We start from the raw sequence: 18114 nt of genomic DNA on the forward strand, positions 1-18114 counted from the left end.
TTGACCGTCTGCGTACGCTTTACCAGTTGCGATCCTTGCTGGATCAGGCCCTTAGTACCGTCCTCTAAGGGGAATCAGTATAACTTACCATCGGCCGCATGGCCGGTGGTTCTTATCCTGACAGTGGCAGCCCGGCAGAGGTGGAAATCCCGATTGTCCATTAAGGTAAGTATAGCTAACCTAATTCCCCCCCTAACCCTCCTTTAGGGGTGCCTAACCCTAACCTCCCCCCAAGTGCCTAACCCCCCTCTAAGTGCCTAAACCTAACCTCCCCTTCCCCGCAGCCTAACCCTAACCCCCGGGGGGGTGCCTAACCCTAACCTCCCCCGGGGGGTGCCTAACCCCCCCCTTCCCCTAGCCTAACTCTAACCTTGCGGGGACGTGCCTAACCCTAAGTCCCCCCTCGCTAGCCCCTAAACTAACCCTCCCCCCCCACGACTGTCCGCGCCCGGGTTACCTTCGATCGGTAAGCCGGGTGTCGGGCTCCCGGCATAGGTCTAATGACAGGCGTCGAGATTTCAACGCCTGTCATTTGTACCTTGCCGAGATTAGACAGTCGGAAAGCCGGCAGTCGGCACTGCTTCCCCTCTAAGGACAGTACTACCCGAATGACTGCTCAGCTGCGGCATTTCACTATAGAAATCCAGGTGCTGAGCTTTCATTGGTGTGAGCAGCGAAACTCCACCTCTCAGCCAATGAGCGGTTCCCACTATTGACTTCAATGGTGAGAACCGCTAGGTAACCTTTAGTAACCTTAGCGCTTCTCACCATTGAAGTCAATGGTGGGAACCGCTCATTGGTTGAGAGGCGGAGGCTTGCCTCTCTCAGCCAATGAATGCTCATTCGGGTAGTGCTGTCCTTAGCAGACGGTACTAAGTTTGTGGCTCGGGACATTTCTTTTTTGTGTTTTCAAAAGACCGTGGATGCCTACTTGGACAAGAGGACCTATCCAGGTATTGAAGGTGAGTATGTGTGAGTGTGCATATGTGTAATAAAACTACTGGCATGGTGTGTGTGTACTGTCTGTATTTTAACTTTTCTTCTGCAGGTGAACTACAGGTACTAGCGGGCCCTTAATGCCCTGCATGCTGGTACTTGTAGTTCTCCAAGTACCAGCATGTGGGGGAGGCTTGCTAGGACCTCTAGTTCCCCTGTAAAAGACAATGTAACTTAATCTATTTTTACACACACCTTTACACACTTTTACACAATCAACACGGTACCCACCGCCCATGGGTGCCAGGGATAGCCCTGTACTATCAGCCCAGGCCTGGGGTGCCCTGGAGAGGGGCTTACTATCGGTCAGGCGTAATGCTTTGGCCGAGGGGCCGGGTGAAAGGGTTCCCCTGGCTGTGGCATTTCCCCCCACTAGAAAGAGTCCGGTGCTGGTTATGGAAAATACAGGGGACCCCTACGCCTTTTGGGGGTCATTCAGACCCGCTCGCGAGGGAAGTTCGCTCGCAAGCGGGTCGATGTTGGGCGAATGCGCATGCGCACGACGGAGGGAGCTCCACTGACCCACTGACATCAGTAATGATGTCAGTGGGAGTGATTTTGGCTCTGATAGAGCCAAAATCACTCCTGGGCTTGCGGCAGCGAGACCCTACTGCACGGTCTCGTCGCAAGCCCGATGGTCGCGATGGTCTTTGACCATCGCAACCATCATCATGGACGCTCGCATAAGCTGTGGGTGGTAACCCACAGCTATGCGAGCGTCCAAAAGGCCGCTCCACATTTAAATAGGACGGCCCTGATTCAGAGCGAGCGCTCTGGTGCGTTCCGCTCTGAATCAGGCCCTTTGTCCCCTGTATTTCCAAAACCAGGACAGGCTTGCAGAATTACAGTGCTGGTTGTGCTAAATACAGTGGACCCATACGTCTTTTGTCCCCTATGTTTTGACAATCAGGACTGTCTCTAAAAAGTCCGGGGCTGGGGCTGACATCCATTTTTTTTAACACAGATGCATGCACGGAACTCACTGATCTGTGCATGCAGCTGTGTATCATAGTACAGCCCCTTATTTAAATTTGGCCTGAAATTTTTAAGAAGGTCGTGAGATGTTTGGCTAGCAAACAATATAAAGTGCACGATCTAACGATTTGCATATCGTTAACGATGCACGTCATATCGTTAGAACGTTGGTCAGATGGCACAGTTTTATGCACCATATCATATAAATATATATACTAGTAATTAGGCTGCAGATTCAGCACCTATGTATTTCCAATAGTGAGTAGGGAACGTTTTTCCCTAACTGAACCTTTATTTCCTCGGTTTGCCTGGACATTGGGCCTGATTCAGACCCGCTCGCAAGCGGGTCGATGGTGGCCCAGTGTGCATGCGCGGCGTGTGCACTGCGCGTGCACGAGCCCCGGAGCGAACGCAAAAAGCGCTTGCTCCGGGACTTCCTACGAAAGGGGCGGCTGTCGATGTTGATCGACAGCTCGCCCCATTTTGTAGGCGTGGCTGGGGGTGGCTTCACAAAACGGAGGCGTTCCCATGCCAGAAGCTCTCAGAAGCCAGAAGCTCTCTGGGGCTTGCGGCCACGAGATCCTACCACAAGGGTCTCGACGCAAGCCCGATGGTCGTGATGGTCTTGACCATCGCGACCATCATCATGGCCACTCACTATAACTAAAAAACTTGCGCCCGCCCTGATTCAGAGCGAGCGCTCGCTTTTTGCGAGCGCCTCTGAATCAGGCCCATTGTGCGATGTTTCCCTTTTTCCAGTTTGCCATATAGCAGCCTACTAAAGGGTATCATCATGAACCTTCCCCTGATGTAGTATCAGAGGCCAAATGCAGGTGTAATTGGAGGACAGGACCAAACCCTTACTTCTGCAAACCAATGTTTGGTCATTGGGCCTGATTCAGACCCGCTTGCTAGGATGCGTTCCCACGCAGCTATCAGCAGCCAAAGTATACAAATCCTGCGATCGCTAGCAAGACATTAGCATGCTCACTATGTCTTGCCGTGCAATCGCGGTATGTATTTAGACGCCCACCAGCCTGTCACAAGACACCCACTTGATCTTAGTAACACACGTCATCTTCAGGAAATGTATTAAACAATTGGTAACATCGGACCCATACGCAGCACTTGTGGCTGACCATACCCTACCGCAAGCACTGCGAGTGCTGCAGTGTGTAATTCAGACATGTGATGTGTATGCTGACACTGCGTTTTAATTATGCACACCCCTGAAACGGCGTTCAGACACACAAACATGCCTGTGTTCGCACCACCACAGCCCTGTTTCCATCAACCACCCCGTCAACACCCTCTATGTACAGGGTGTGAACGCTTCGTGATCGCATGGACTGGTTTGCGCACACGCTCTGTGGGCCTGATTCAGAGGCGCTCGCTGTTTGCTCGCTCTGAATCAGGGCGTTTTTTTTATTTGTTTGTTTCAGCCTCCAGGCCTCTCGCAAAGCTGTGAGTTGACGATTATCGCGACCATCGGGCTTGCGTCGAGACCCTGTGGGAGGGTCTCGGCTTCCGCATGCCCGAGTGGACTTCCTGCTCTAATAGAGCAGGAAGTCCACCACTGACATCACGAGTGATGTCAGTAGGGCCGCCCACAAACGGCAGGTGTTCCTAAGGGAACGCCTGCATTTGTGCAGCCACCCCCCTCGCCGCCTACAAAACGGGGCGAGCTGTCAATCAACATCGCTTGCTGGGGCTCGCGCATGCCCTACATGCCCTCCATTGGCTCCCCTTCCCCTTCCCTTTCAGAACCCAATTCAAGGTTCTCACCCTCACTTTCCAACGCCCTCACCCAATCTTCTCCCATTTATTATTATTATTACCAGTTATTTATATAGCGCCAGAGCCGTAACTAGAGTTTTTGGTGCCCTGTGCCAGAAAGCACATTGGCGCCCCCCTCACTTTTCAAAGGGACATAATGCACCCAAAAAAGGGGAATGGCTTCATGGGGAAGGGATAGGAGAGGCCAGGAGATGCTGGGGATGAAATAAGAGGAAGCTACAAGCAAGAATGATAATAAACAGAAATTTGACAGGCCCAAACAGCGCCCCCTGCCCTGCGGTGCCCTGTGCGATGGCACCGGCCGCACTACCCTAGCTACGGCCCTGTATAGCGCACACATATTCCGCAGCGCTTTACAGAGAATTGTTGGCCATTCACATCAGTCCCTGCCCCAGTGGAGCTTACAATCTATGGGCCTGATTCAGAGCCGCTCGTTAGCGGCAGTACGCTCGTTCCGAGCGATGTTTGCACATCTGCGCATGCGTACGCTTTTTAGTACGCATGCGCGAACCAGTCAGTGCGGCCGAAAATCCTTTGTACGCTATATAGCGAGTGCCTGCTATTTTGAGTGACAGAATGAGGCGTATGTGGGTGGTAACAGGGGAAGGTGCTTGAAAATGGGGAGTGGAGATCCGAACGCAGGCGTGCTTAAAGGTCAAAACGGGCGTTTTATGGGTGTGTATATTTAAAACAGCAGCGTCATTGACCACGTCACTGGGTTATTTTATAGCCAGAACTGCTCGCAAATTTGTGGTAGCAAACACCAACCACAAGAATAGCGAGCAGTTCATACGCTGGTCGATGTACTCGATTAATCTAATAAATAGCGGACATGACGTAGGATGCGTGCGGCCAGGGGGCGTTTTTAACAAATAAACGAGCGTATGTTTTGCTCGTTCGTTCAGACTTAGAGGTGTGAACAGACTGCAATGTGCGTACGGATCATTTGAATAGCCACCCCTTGTTTTTAAACGAACGACCGCAAATAGCGAACGGCTCTGAATGAGGGCCTATATTCCCTACCACATGCTCACACACATACACACTAAAGTTAATTTTTGTTGGGAGCAAATTAACCTACCAGTATATTTTTGGAATGTGGGAGGAAACCGGAGTACCCGGAGGAAACGCAAGCACAGGGAGAATATACAAGCTCCACACAGTTAGGGCTGTGGTGGGAATTGAATCCACGACCTCAGTACTGTGAGGCAGTAACACTAACCATTACACCGTCTGTGCTGCCCTTTACATCTCTGATCTCATCTCCCTTCACTCTCCTGTCTGCCCTCTTCGCTCAACTTGCGCATGCCGCCTCTCATGCCAACTGATTACTTCCTCCCACTCCTGCCTCCAAGATTTTGCCCATGCTGCTCCCCTCCTTTGCCTCTCCCCATCAGACTCTCCACCTCTACAATCATTCAAACGGGCTCTCAAGACCCACTACTTCATTAAAGCCTTCCAGCTCTCATCCTAATGCTGGCCATACAGTAGCACGATTTCGGGCCGTTTGCCCGATTTTCGATGCGTCGTAAGATGAATCGTGTAGAAATCGTGAATTTTTTAAGTAGGATACGATCCGATGCGCGCTCCCGCAGCTCCTAAACCATATCGTATGATCAGATGTGCAGCCCATATGATCCACCGTATTCGCATGCTGATTGTGCCGTGTTTTTCACCATGCAATGCATCGTGTGTTTCCGACCGCTGTCATTTCAGTGACATTTTGAAGAATGATGATCAGTTTTTCAGCAGGCACACGATCGATCGTAAAGTGAGATCGTATGTACTGCATGTGTCCAAAGTGCGTTCGGGGCTGCCGGGGAGTTCAAGGGAAATCGTAAGATGAATCTGATCTTATGCTGGTCGTACTAGTGTATGGCCAACATAACTTGCTAATACATGTTCATTCTTCCCCGTCTGCCCCATCTGTGTCACACCTGTTTGTCTACCCCCCCTTTTAGAATGTAATCTCTTACGAGCAGGGCCCTCTACCCAGGGCCGGCCCTAGACCAAATTTTTTGGTAAGCAAGTATATTTTTTGGCGCCCCCCTATGCAGTGCCCCCTTTACAGTGCCCCCAGTAGTGGTCCACCCTGTGCAGTGCCCCTTGTGCCCCAAGTAGTAAGCCCCTTATATAGTGCCCCCCAGTAGTAGTCCTCCTATGCAGTGTCCCCTGTAGTGGTACCCCCTATGCAGTGACCCTTGTGCCCCCAGTAGTAAGCCCCTTATATAGTGCCCCCAGTAGTAGTCCCCCTATGCAGTGCCCACAGTAGTGGTACCCCCTATGCAGAGCCCCTTATATAGTGCCCCCAGTAGTAGTCCCCCCATTGCAGTCCCTCAATAGTGGTACCCCTTATGCATGGCCCTTTAAACAGTGGCCCCAGTTGTAGTTCCCCCCTATGCAGTACCCCCAGTATTGCCCTTTATATAGTGCCCCCAGTAGTGGTTCCTCGATGCAGTGCCCTTAGTGCTACTCCGCCCCTTGTAGTGCCCTCATTGGTAGTCCCCCCCTTGTAGTGGTCCCCCCTTATAGTGCCCCTAGTAGTAGTCCCCCCCTTGTTGTGCCCCCAGTGGATGCTCCCCCCCATGCAGTGCCCCAGTAGTAGCCACCCCCTTGTAGTAGTCCCCCCCTTGTTGTGCCCCCAGTGGAGGTCCCCCCTATGCAGTGCCCCAGTATTGCCCTTTATATAGTGCCCCCAGTAGTGGTCTCTCGATGCAGTGCCCCCAGTGGTAGTTCCCCCCTTGTAGTGGTCCACCCTTGATGTGCCCCTAATAGTAGTCTCCCATTACCTACTGCGGGAGCCAGAAAGCTCCAGCCCGGCTCCGGCAGTGGGCGCAGTAGCCAATGAGAGTCTGACTGACTCTCATTGGCTGCTAATCAAAACAAACACACAGCTGCTGGCGCCAGCGGCTGTGTGTTTGTCATTGTGTAGTGCTGACCAAACGGTCAGCGCTACACGCGCGGTGCAGCTGTGTCACAGAGACACAGGACCTCATTCAGAGGCGGTCGTAGCGGGCGCCCGGTCGCACGGGCTACGACCACAAAATCCAAAATGGAAGCGATCGTACGGCTGGTTGATCGTAAACAAAGTGACGTCAATTCGTTAGTACTGCACCTCCTCTAGCTACCGACTGATATGATCGTACGAACGAGACAATCGTAGTCAGGCGCTGTCAGTCGCTGTATGCTAATTATGTTGTGATGGTTGCGGCCGTACGTGTTGTATTGATGGTCACATGTCATGTTTACATGGACTATCGAACAGCTTGTTATTAGCTTGTTGTCAATTATTTAAGAGTGTTTAACTCTTGCTGTTCTTTTTAACCAGCTTTTTTTAGTTTGTCAATAAACTTTATTGATCCCTTTTTTGGGGGGTTTCCCCGTTTTCATGTATTTAGTTTGTTTCGAATACAAAGTAATGTTTATTATCTTTGAATGTACTGTTGATATTTGTGTTAACTTTAAAAATGCATTTGCATTTTGCGTTAGGATCATTTGCACTCTTAGGTTTGCAATTCCACAGTGCGTGTTTTAACCAATCAAATCTGTCCTTTTTTTTGGTGTCACATGATTAATGGATTGTCCAATAGTTTTTTATTTTATGAAACTGAGTAAATATTTTAGCCAATCATCTTTCTTTTACCCCATGTATATTTCATGTTTTCTGTAAAAACTTCCATTGCCATCATGAGAGCCGCGGCCTTTAGCCGTCGGGAATTGAGCATCCTGGTTAATATCCTGGACAGGCGCCTAACCAACGCACCGCCTCCCTTTACCAACCGCTTAAAGCGTGCGGCCTATGCGGAGGTGAGGAGTGCCCTTTGGCGTGCGGGTTTTCGCCGCAATATTGCACAACTAGCGAGGCGGTGGTCCGATTTGTGCCGCCGGTCGCCAGTCCTTTTGGCCAATTTGCGGGTGCTAATATGCCGACGTAAGTATGCGTTTGTATAACTGATTAAATTAGAGGACCCTTAAAAATGTCTGTACCTTTTCCAATTCTTTTCCTAAATGTAAACAAACACTCATGTATGTTGTCCCTATTGTCCAGAATGTGTAAAGTGTACTTGTATTGTGTAGCAGAAAGTGCAAACTAAACTAAGATGTTATCCTTTTTTTTTTTTAATTTTAGGCCAACAGCGGAGACGGAGAAGGCCCCTCAGAATTGCCCGCAATGCAGGGCCCAACCTGCAGCCCTCACCCTCACCTTCCCCATCCGCTCAACCCAGCCCTCCCTCCCCACCACCATACTCCCCCAGTAACCCTCCCTCCCTCTTCCAATACTCCCCTAGTAATCCTCCCTCCCCTGCCCACTCATCCCAACTCACCCCTCCCGAACCCGAGTCCTCATCCCAAATAACCCATCCCTCTGAAAATTTCCAGCCATTTTCCCCTCCCACCCTTCCACCATCTCCAGCGGTTGCTGCCCCGGCAGGCTCTGATGATATGTTTTTGTATTTTGAAATTTTTAACCATCTTTTTTTTTTTTGTGGTGTTGTTATCCATGTTGTGTTTTTAGCCGTTAGGCTTTTTTGGGTGTGTGTTTGTTTTCATTATCACAGTATGGGTGTCATAATCAGTGCACAGTAATCATGTTACTCAATATTTTGTGGTTATGTTTTGTGGCTGTGCACTATATTTTTATTGGGTGGCCAAAAATTTTTGCCTTTTGGGGTTTTCTAAATGCTTATTAATTTGTGTTAAATTTTTTTACATTTTGATTTGTATTTTAAAATAAAAAAAACATGTCACAGGACTTGGGAAGGTGATAGGAACCAGACTAACCTTGTTAATGTTGTGTACACTGTGTTTAAAAAGTACTAAGATGTAACTTTATTTGGAAAAGTGATGTTAGCCACAGCAAACAAACACATTGTACTTTTGGATTATCAAGAACATTCTAGAAGTGAATACGTGCAGTGTGTTTTAATGCTATGGCCATCATGACTTAGGAATACACCTCCCAGTTGATTTCAAATCATCCTAGGTTTTTTTTATTATGCCACATAGTTAGGGTTTCCCAGTGTTTTCAGACATTAAATGTTTCAACATATTAATAATGTTGTGTGGAGTAAACTTTATAACACACCCTAACATCATTGTGTCCACCCACTGTTTGGGACATTGAATAATGTTTACTGTTAAAATGTGGGTCAGTTTTTAGATGTTTTTAACCTACAAATACATTTTTATGTCCACAGATCTAACAAGCATACTTGGAGGCATAAGAGAGGAGCTCACTCGAGCAAGTGGGCATCTTCTGGAGGCCTACTGCTGCCTACAGCGGATTGTGGGGAGTCTGCAGCATTTTTAGTTTTTTTTTACATTTGCACATTTCTAAATGTTTTAATTTCAAGTAAAGTTTGAGTTAAAAAAACATTTGTCCTCTTTTTTCAAAAAATTAAATGGTGTAATTCTGCATTTCAAATAGTTTGCTAACAAAGCTGGGTGCCTTCCCATAGTGTAACTAATTCTAAAATGTCTTTTTTAACCTTAAGAACATTTGCAGTAATGTTTTGCTGTGTTTTTTTTTGGGTTGCCCTACATTATCCACCTCAAAATGGTATTCCAAAACAATGTGCACCAAACCTTTTTTTTTTGTAAAAATGTATTCAATAACAAACATGTTGCCAACATGCTTTTCATTGTAAAAAGCATTTCATAACAGAATAACAAAAAAAAAATAGCCTCAGGTGTTTTTTACAGTAAATATCTTGCTTAGTCAGACATAAACAACAAAAGGTAAACTCCAACATAATATTTAATTTTTTTATGAAAAATAACACAAATTTCAACAAAATTAACTAAACATGTGGTGGTATATCCGGATAAATTATTTGAGTTGTCCAAAAACAGTACAGGGTATTGCCAATGGGTTCCACCTTAAAATACATTTGCTCTAAGTGTAAAATACAAACTTAACATAAAAATGAATACCTAAAAAATCTGGAAACCACATATTCACGTCTGCCCCCCCCCTGACAGCATCACAACACCTTCCTCTGGGGGGCCATCCTCTGGCAAGGCATCCTCTGGCTGCATGGGTACTCGACTCCTTATTGCGATGTTGTGTAAAATCCCACACAGGACCACAATGCGAGAAACCATATCCGGCGAGTACATGAGTGCACCACCAGAGTGATGGAGACACCGGAACCGGCCCTTTAAAAGGCCGATACAGCGCTCCACCACCTGCCTGGTGGCAGTAAACGTGGCATTATATTGAGTTTGTGGCCCTGGTGTGGGATTCAAATAAGGAGTCAGCAGCTAGGGCGTGCAAGGATATCTACTGTCACCTGTTGGAAATGGGACACCATAAGTTCTCAACATTTTTAAGGAAACCATGTTTACACTATTACTATAGCTACATAATGGATTTATACTTACCAAGAAGCCATGCGTCACCAGCTTGCAGTGTGGTTAATTTTGGCCAAATCCCTGAATGCTGGATCACGTACGCATCATGGCTGCAGCCCGGAAATTTGGCATTCAGGGAGAGGATCTGGAGGGAGGCATCACATAGCACCATTACATTTAGCGAATGGAAATGTTTTTGGTTCCTATAGATTTGTTCCCTGCATGCAGGGGACTGAAGTGCTATGTGAGTGCCATCCACTACCCCTATGATGTGTGGAAAGCCTGCAATCTCAAAAAACTTCTGCTTTGCCACATCAAGGGCTTCCATATCCAAAGGCATACTAATAAAATGTGCTATATGATTGGAGAATGCATCTAGCACATGCCTCAGGATCCGTGAAAATGAGGGCTGGGAGAGGCCACCCACCAGCCCCACAGTGGTTTGGAAGGACCCTGAGGCACAGAAATGTAACACCGCCAACAACTGTGTAAGTGGTGTGATTGCTGTAGGAATGTTAATCTGACTTTCTGGATCATTCGTTATTATTGAAAGAGTGTCTAGGATAATATTTGGAGGCAGGCGATAAGTGGTTAAAACCACATCATCAGGCATTCCAAAAAGGGTGACACGTGTTCTATATATCTTGGCCCTTGCATGCCTCCTATGCCTACGCCCAGGAGGAGGCTGAGGAAGGTTGGTGGGGGGCAACATGGCCACTATTAGCTGGCCAACATCGCTCTGTAAAGTTTGAATTTAAAAAAATTAGTTGTAGTGAGAATGTTTTATCAAAATTTAAAAAAAATTACTTAGCTTAGTAATAATGGTGCATATTCTTACAGGGTCGGCCTGTGCCATCTTCTGGAACCCCTACAGGTGTTGTTTGTGTTCCGAATAATTGTTTTTATTGGAAAAGTAAAAAAAAGAATAAGTCATACCCAAGTATATTACTACTATTAAGTAAAACAATCCTTAACTTTGAAATTGTGCAATATAAATAAATTACAAAATCACTGTTTAATTAAATAAAAAACTGCCTAAAACATTTGTAAAATCAAAAAAATCAGCATAAAACCCTTTAAATTTAAATACGACAAACTTTTAGGATTAAAGAAATAGACACTTACCTGGATCCAGTACAAACTGGCCTGTTAAACGCCTAAAACAAAAATATAAAACATGACTATAATTGTTGAAATAATGTTTGTTTGTTTTTTAATTAAATATGCTTGCAGTAGGCTGAAACACTTACTGGAGTCTGCAAACAACGTTGTTATTTTCCACAACAAAATACACGGCCACCAAAGCACACGAAGTAACCATTTTTTTTGTTTTTTTTCCAAAAATAAATAAACAAACACACCCCAAAAAAAACCTAAACAAAAAACACACACCAAAACCCCCCAAAAAAACACCAAAATTAAAACACAAACAAACAAAAACACCAAAATTAAAAATAAATAAATACAAAAAACACCACTCAAACAACACACACAAGCACCACTCAAAAAACACACACAAGCACCACTCAAACAACACACACAAGCACCACTCAAACAACACACACAAGCCCCACTCAAAAAACACACACAAGCACCACTCAAACAACTCCAAACACTGTAAACACTACAAATCCGTTCCAGCCGCAAAAATAACTCCAACTACAACCCACAAGTAAGGGACCATTTGGCTTTGCCTTAAATAAGAGCACAAATAACACATTGATTGAATAATGCAGGCAAGGTGTGCATTGTACGTAGGCAAATAGGGATGCACGGTTAACCAATTCAGAGATGCGATCACATCTCGCCCAACCCACGCAGTGATTGAATAATGCAGGCAAGGTGTGCATTGTACGTAGGCAAATAGGGATGCACAGGTAACCAATCCAGAGATGCGATCACATCTATCAAATAGTCTTCACAAGCAGTAGTCTTCATGCTCTCTCACAAGTTTTTAAAATGGCAAGCGAGGAGCATGGTGGGCAGAGGCCAAATGAGGCAGGTAAGTTTGAAACACATTTTTAATAATTGTCAATAACAGTTCATATGTTCCAAAAATGCTATATTTGGAAATAAATAACAACAACTTATTGTAGGTGCTGTGAATCCAGTACCACCACGCGAGGAGGAGGAGGCGGGGCCCAGCAGGCCAAGGCCCAGAAATCCTCCATTTTCGAGGCTAGAGCTTGAGACATTGGTGACCATGACAATGGATAACCTTGTACATGCCCCAAGAAATATGGGGTCTGGAGCCAAAGAGAGGATTTGGTAGGAGATATCCAGGCCTGTTAATGCTGTGGGGACAACCCACAGAACCATGAAAGTCGTTAAAAAAAGGTAAGGAAATTATATTGTGAGTGTACTGAAGTCAAAAGCTAGATATTAATATAATTAACTAACCCTGAAAAAATTACAATTCACATTGTCAGATGGACTGATTTTAAATACCAGCTCAAGAGGAAGCTACGGAGTAGGGTGGACCATGCTGCGGGGACAGGTGGTGGTCCCATCCCTGAGGAGCTGACCTTGACGAGGTTGGAGACGTTGGCTCAGGGATGTGTGACGGAAGAGGAGATAGTCGGCGTGTCCACTATAGACACTGACATGGCCGACTTCAACGCTCGACATGTTCAAGAATGTAAATATTTGTTTAGAAAGCGTATAAAGCTAAGACGTGTATGCGTTTAAAAAAAAAACAACAACTAATTTTTGAAAAAAAATTTCCAGACTCAGAGGAGGTAGTGCCTGCTCCTGAGGTCAGGTCTGGGTCCAGCACAGATGGAGACTCTGCAGGGGAGGATCCAAGTACTCCATCTGGGGACCCTGTGGAGTCTACTCCAGGGCAACCATCAGAGCGAGCAGTGCCTCTCCTCACCAAGTTGATCTCCCAAACTCAGGAGAACAGATGTGTTCTCCTGAGGATGGAGACCACTCTGGTGAGGGTGGCGGTGGCCCTGGAGACCATTGCTGGGGCTATGGATCGTTGGGCCAATACCCAGGAGCAGGCAAACCCACCTGCCATGATGGAGCGAGACTCCCTTCCTCTCAAGACCACCACCTCTGGCAGCCCAACAGCCACCCCCGCAAGTTTGGAGAGCCCTATGCCTAGGCCAGAGGAAATCCCATCTACCTCTGGCCAGGCCAGTCAGCGTGTTACACGCCAGTCGGCTGTCCGTAGCTTACCTCTTCCTGCGAGCCGGCCAAAACGACGCAAGTAGCCCTGGATATCTCCTCCCTCACCTCTTGTCCAGTCCCCATATTTCTTGTCACCACTATCTCAAGCTCTTTTATAATTTGCCTTTTTTTATTTATTATTTTAATTTGTTTTATTTTTTATTGTTTTTATTTTGTGCAAATGTTGCCATAACAATTTGAAAAATGATTATGATTTATGGCTAATTACAAAAAATAAACTAAATGTTATTTTCAAAATGTCCATATTTGACTATATCAATGTATACATGGTTTAAAAAGTATGGTATCTGAAAAGGCTGCTACGCAAAACACAATGCTATATGTTTTAAAAAAGGACAGAAAGAAATAAGTTAAAAAACAACAAATAAAGAGTTGTGTAAAGAATTCCCTAATGCACACGCAAGTGAAATCATTTACAAGGTAATTAGCAGTGTTAATCGTTACAATGCACGATTCTTAGCTGCTTGGTTTGTGTGGTTCCAATTAGAAACATCACAAGTAACATCAGATTAACGATTGTACTGTTGTGGCTTACGGACGCTTCTTGCCTACCTTAGCCTGGACGATCAGCCTGTTCGTAGAGTGACATTGTCATGCTTCCGAAATTCATGGTCGTACGAAGCAGATAATTTATGGACTCCCCTAAAACGCCTGGGAACGCTGAAGCACGCCTCCATTTGCAGACCACCATCCCCGTATACACCCACAAACGGACTTTCCTGTCAATCAACTTTCGCAAGCCACTTCCGGTTCGGAAGCCCTACGACGACAGTATTTTGCATCGGTAGAGCTCGTACGCACATGCGCACAGCTAGCCGTGCGCAGGCGCAGAAAGAAAAACATCGGATGAGTACGACCGTGCGGCCGCTACGACCGCCTCTGAATGAGGTCCACACACTTGGTTGTTTATGCTCTGCTGCTTATGTGGGTGTTATGATCGCAATGTATATTATCCATGTCCTTGTCCTGCATTGTATTGTATTGTACTGTAAGTCACTGGTCACCTATTTGTTTATGTACTTTGTAAGACACTGCAGAAAACTTGTGGCGCCAAATAAATAAATAATAATAATAATAATCACCGTCACGTGACATGTTAGTGACGCTGATGAGGGGACTACACTGAGCAGCAGCCCTGAGCACTGTGAGCAGCACCTTCACACTGCTGCCTCCCAGAGTGTGAACCGACGGCCTCAGCTTGGGCAATTGAGTATTGGGCAGACTAACGTGCACTGACTCTCCCGAGGCAGCAATGAAAACAACACTACCGAGTCTGACTATGCAATGCTAGTATGCCTACGTGACCTAGAGTTTACGCAGGTGCACAAAAGCCCCTGGGTCCGGCAGAAGGAGCCAAACAGGGGCAGAGGGTTCCAAAAGGATCCCTCTTCGCAACCCGGAACTCCTTCCCATAGGGAAGGAACTGGTTGCGGGAGCAAACACCATCTGAAGATGGAGAATGTTCCCGCAGTCGAGCTCCGAACAGATTATATTTTTCGGATTTTAGGTCCCCATACTAGTGTATGGGGATAGCGGGCCACATCGGGACAGAAAGGTAAGCAGGAGGTATCTGTGATATCTCCTGCTTTACCCTTTTGATGAATGGCCGGAAAACTTAATTTCTACAAACTTTCACCTACTTTTGTAGAAATTAAGTGATAATTAATAGAGCCCCAGGTCACTGTTTTCTTGTTTTGCTCATTTGTAAGGCGCTGTGGAACCCTTATGGGGTAGGTACTGCCATCAACCATCGATGGTTATCCACCAAAGGTTGATGGTTTTGCCATCAAAGGCAGAGATCCAATGGTTCACCACAATCGATAGCATGTGGGACACAGAGATTAGCACCGCTCCTGACCCACAAAACCCCACCCCCACTCTGATTGGCCTGCTACCCTGCCAGTATTAAAATGAGGATGACCATCAGTGGATGAAACCATCGATGGTTCACAGTCAATGGTTTCATACCATCAATGTCATCCATATATGATACTATCGATGCCAATAATTGATTGTTAACCTACCGATGGCTAGGGCTGGCCATCAGTGGTTTTCCATTAATAGTCACCATTGATGTTGCAAACGGTGATAACCATCAAAGGTACAATAACCATCTATATTGAACAATAGACGGTTTGCAACACTCAATGGCAAACAGTGCCTGGAAAGCCGCGGGATAATAAAAAACGGGGACCGGGCTAAGCTCTGTGGAGGGGGCAGAAGAAACAAAAAACAGCGGGTTCCACTTTCCCATCGATGGCAGAAAACCATTGGCTCTCTGACATCGATGGCAAATCTACAAAAGATAGTAAACCATCGATATTTTATAACTATCGATGGCCGATGGCCATCCTTACTATGTGGATGGGGTAGATAGATGTACTAAGAGCTATGGATAAAGAAAAAGTACCAACCAATCAGCTCCTAACTGCCACTTTACAGGTGTTTGAAAAATGACAGGAGCTGATCGGTTGGTACTTTATCTCTCTCCAATGCTTAGTACATCTCCCACTATGAGCTCTCCGGAGGAGGCATTTACAGAATTGGCAATTCTGCTTACATTTAGTAGTTGCAGACTCAGACACCACTAGATGATATCGCCTCAGTTACTTCTGAAACTTATGTAACAGGATACGCTGGCGGCTGAGCCCATGTGACAAATTACTAAGTTCCCTGAGACCAGCTTCTTTTACATTATAAAGACAAATACTGTGTTGCGCCCATAACATTGAGCAACAGTGGAAGTGGTGCAAGCAATGCCCTGAGCCAGCGGTACAGGAAGGGTTAAGATTTGCATCAGCTGGGTGTCTGTCTCCGGGCACCTCCCCCGCTGTCTAATGTCAGCCCTGAGACCGGCCAGCAGTAGTACAGCCTAACCAAGGAGGAAGAGTTACCCACCCGAGATAGGGAGCAGGACGGGGGCTGTCAGAGGGGCACAGGGTGACCCAGCTCACAAGCCCAGGGATCGCCCTTCCACTGAGGAGGTGAGTGGGTGATAGCAGTGGTTGTGTGACCCTGCCGCCCACTACTGGGGGCTGTTACTGGTCGGTCACTATCTACCTGTATAGTAGAGTAATTTCTTAGCAAAACTTCCAGCCGTTGTAGTCTTGTATTTCCCCTCTGTGTGTGATACTGTTTGGCTGGCAAACTGCAATGGTCTACATGCCTGATACTAGCGTGTTAAACTGCACGATATATATGCAATAATCATTGATAATTAATGTATCAATCAGTTATATTATATCTCCCAAATCCTGCTGTCCCTATTTTGGATCTAATACTTAAACTTACTCTGCTGTCCTCATCTAGTGGCTAAGTTTTCATGTGGATGAAAAGTACCTTTTGGTGATTTGTGCAGCGGTGCAGTACGGGTTACCATTGTGCAGCGGTGCGGTACAGGTTACCATTGTGCAGCGGTGCAGTACGGGTTACCATTGTGCAGCGGTGCAATACGGGTTACCATTGTGCAGCGGTGCAATATGGGTTACCATTGTGCAGCGGTGCAATACGGGTTACCATTGTGCAGCAGTGCAATACGGGTTACCATTGTGCAGCGGTGCGGTACGGGTTACCATTGTGCAGCGGTGCGGTACGGGTTACCATTGTGCAGCGGTGCGGTACGGGTTACCATTGTGCAGCGGTGCAGTGCGGGTTACCATTGTGCAGCGGTGCGGTACAGGTTACCATTTGTGCAGCGGTGCGGTATGGGTTACCATTTGTGCAGCGGTGCGGTATGGGTTACCATTGTGCAGTAAGGGTTACCATTTGTGCAGCGGTGCAGTAAGGGTTACCATTTGTGCAGCGGTGCGGTATGGGTTACCATTTGTGCAGCGGTGCGGTATGGGTTACCATTTGTGCAGCGGTGCGGTATGGGTTACCATTGTGCAGCGGTGCAGTAAGGGTTACCATTGTGCAGCAAGGGTTACCATTGTGCAGCGGTGCAGTAAGGGTTACCATTGTGCAGTATGGGTTACCATTGTGCAGCGGTGCGGTAAGGGTTACCATTGTGCAGCGGTGCAGTAAGGGTTACCATGGTGCAGAGCAGAGGTGCAGTAAGGGTTACCATTGTGCAGTGGTGCAGTAAGGGTTACCATTGTGCAGCGGTGCAGTGAGGTTACCATTGTGCAGCAGTGCAGTAAGGGTTACCATTGTGCAGCGGTGCAGTAAGGGTTACCATTGTGCAGCGGTGCAGTAAGGGTTACCATTGTGCAGTATGGGTTACCATTGCGCAGCGGTGCAGTAAGGGTTACCATTGTGCAGCGGTGCAGTAAGGGTTACCATTGTGTAGTAAGGGTTACCATTGTGCAGCGGTGCAGTAAGGGTTACCATTGTGCAGCGGTGCAGTAAAGGTTACCATTGTGTAGTAAGGGTTACCATTGTGCAGCGGTGCAGTAAGGGTTACCATTGTGCAGCGGTGCAGTAAGGGTTACCATTGTGCAGTATGGGTTACCATTGTGCAGCGTGGCAGTAGTATCAGGCATGTTACCATTGTGCTGTATGGGTTACTATTGTGCAGCGGTGCAATAAGCATTACCATTTGTGCAGTATGGGTTAGCCCTGTGCAGCGGTGCAGTATGGGTTAGCCCTGTGCAGCGGTGCAGTATGGGTTAGCCCTGTGCAGCGGTGCAGTATGGGTTAGCCCTGTGCAGCGGTGCAGTATGGGTTAGCCCTGTGCAGCGGTGCAGTATGGGTTAGCCCTGTGCAGCGGTGGAGTATGGGTTAGCCCTGTGCAGCGGTGGAGTAAGACCATACTTGTCTACATTTTGAAAAAACATTTCAGGGATATTGTGAAAGCAA

At 46.9% G+C, this 18114-nt stretch overlaps 1 protein-coding gene across 1 annotated transcript in view; it reads left to right on the forward strand.

Moving 5' to 3' along the window:
- Positions 1 to 16062: 16062 nt before the first annotated feature.
- MOGAT1 (monoacylglycerol O-acyltransferase 1) overlaps positions 16063 to 18114 on the forward strand; it is a 29795-nt gene continuing 27743 nt past the window's right edge. Inside the window, exon 1 of the mRNA XM_088479180.1 lies at positions 16063 to 16301. The gene's annotated coding sequence lies outside the window, so the exon portion shown is untranslated. The remainder of the gene's footprint in view (positions 16302 to 18114) is intronic.

Source organism: Taudactylus pleione, unplaced genomic scaffold (genome assembly GCF_031769625.1).
Source record: "Taudactylus pleione unplaced genomic scaffold, aTauple2 ptg000229l, whole genome shotgun sequence".
Taxonomy (NCBI): domain Eukaryota; kingdom Metazoa; phylum Chordata; class Amphibia; order Anura; family Myobatrachidae; genus Taudactylus; species Taudactylus pleione.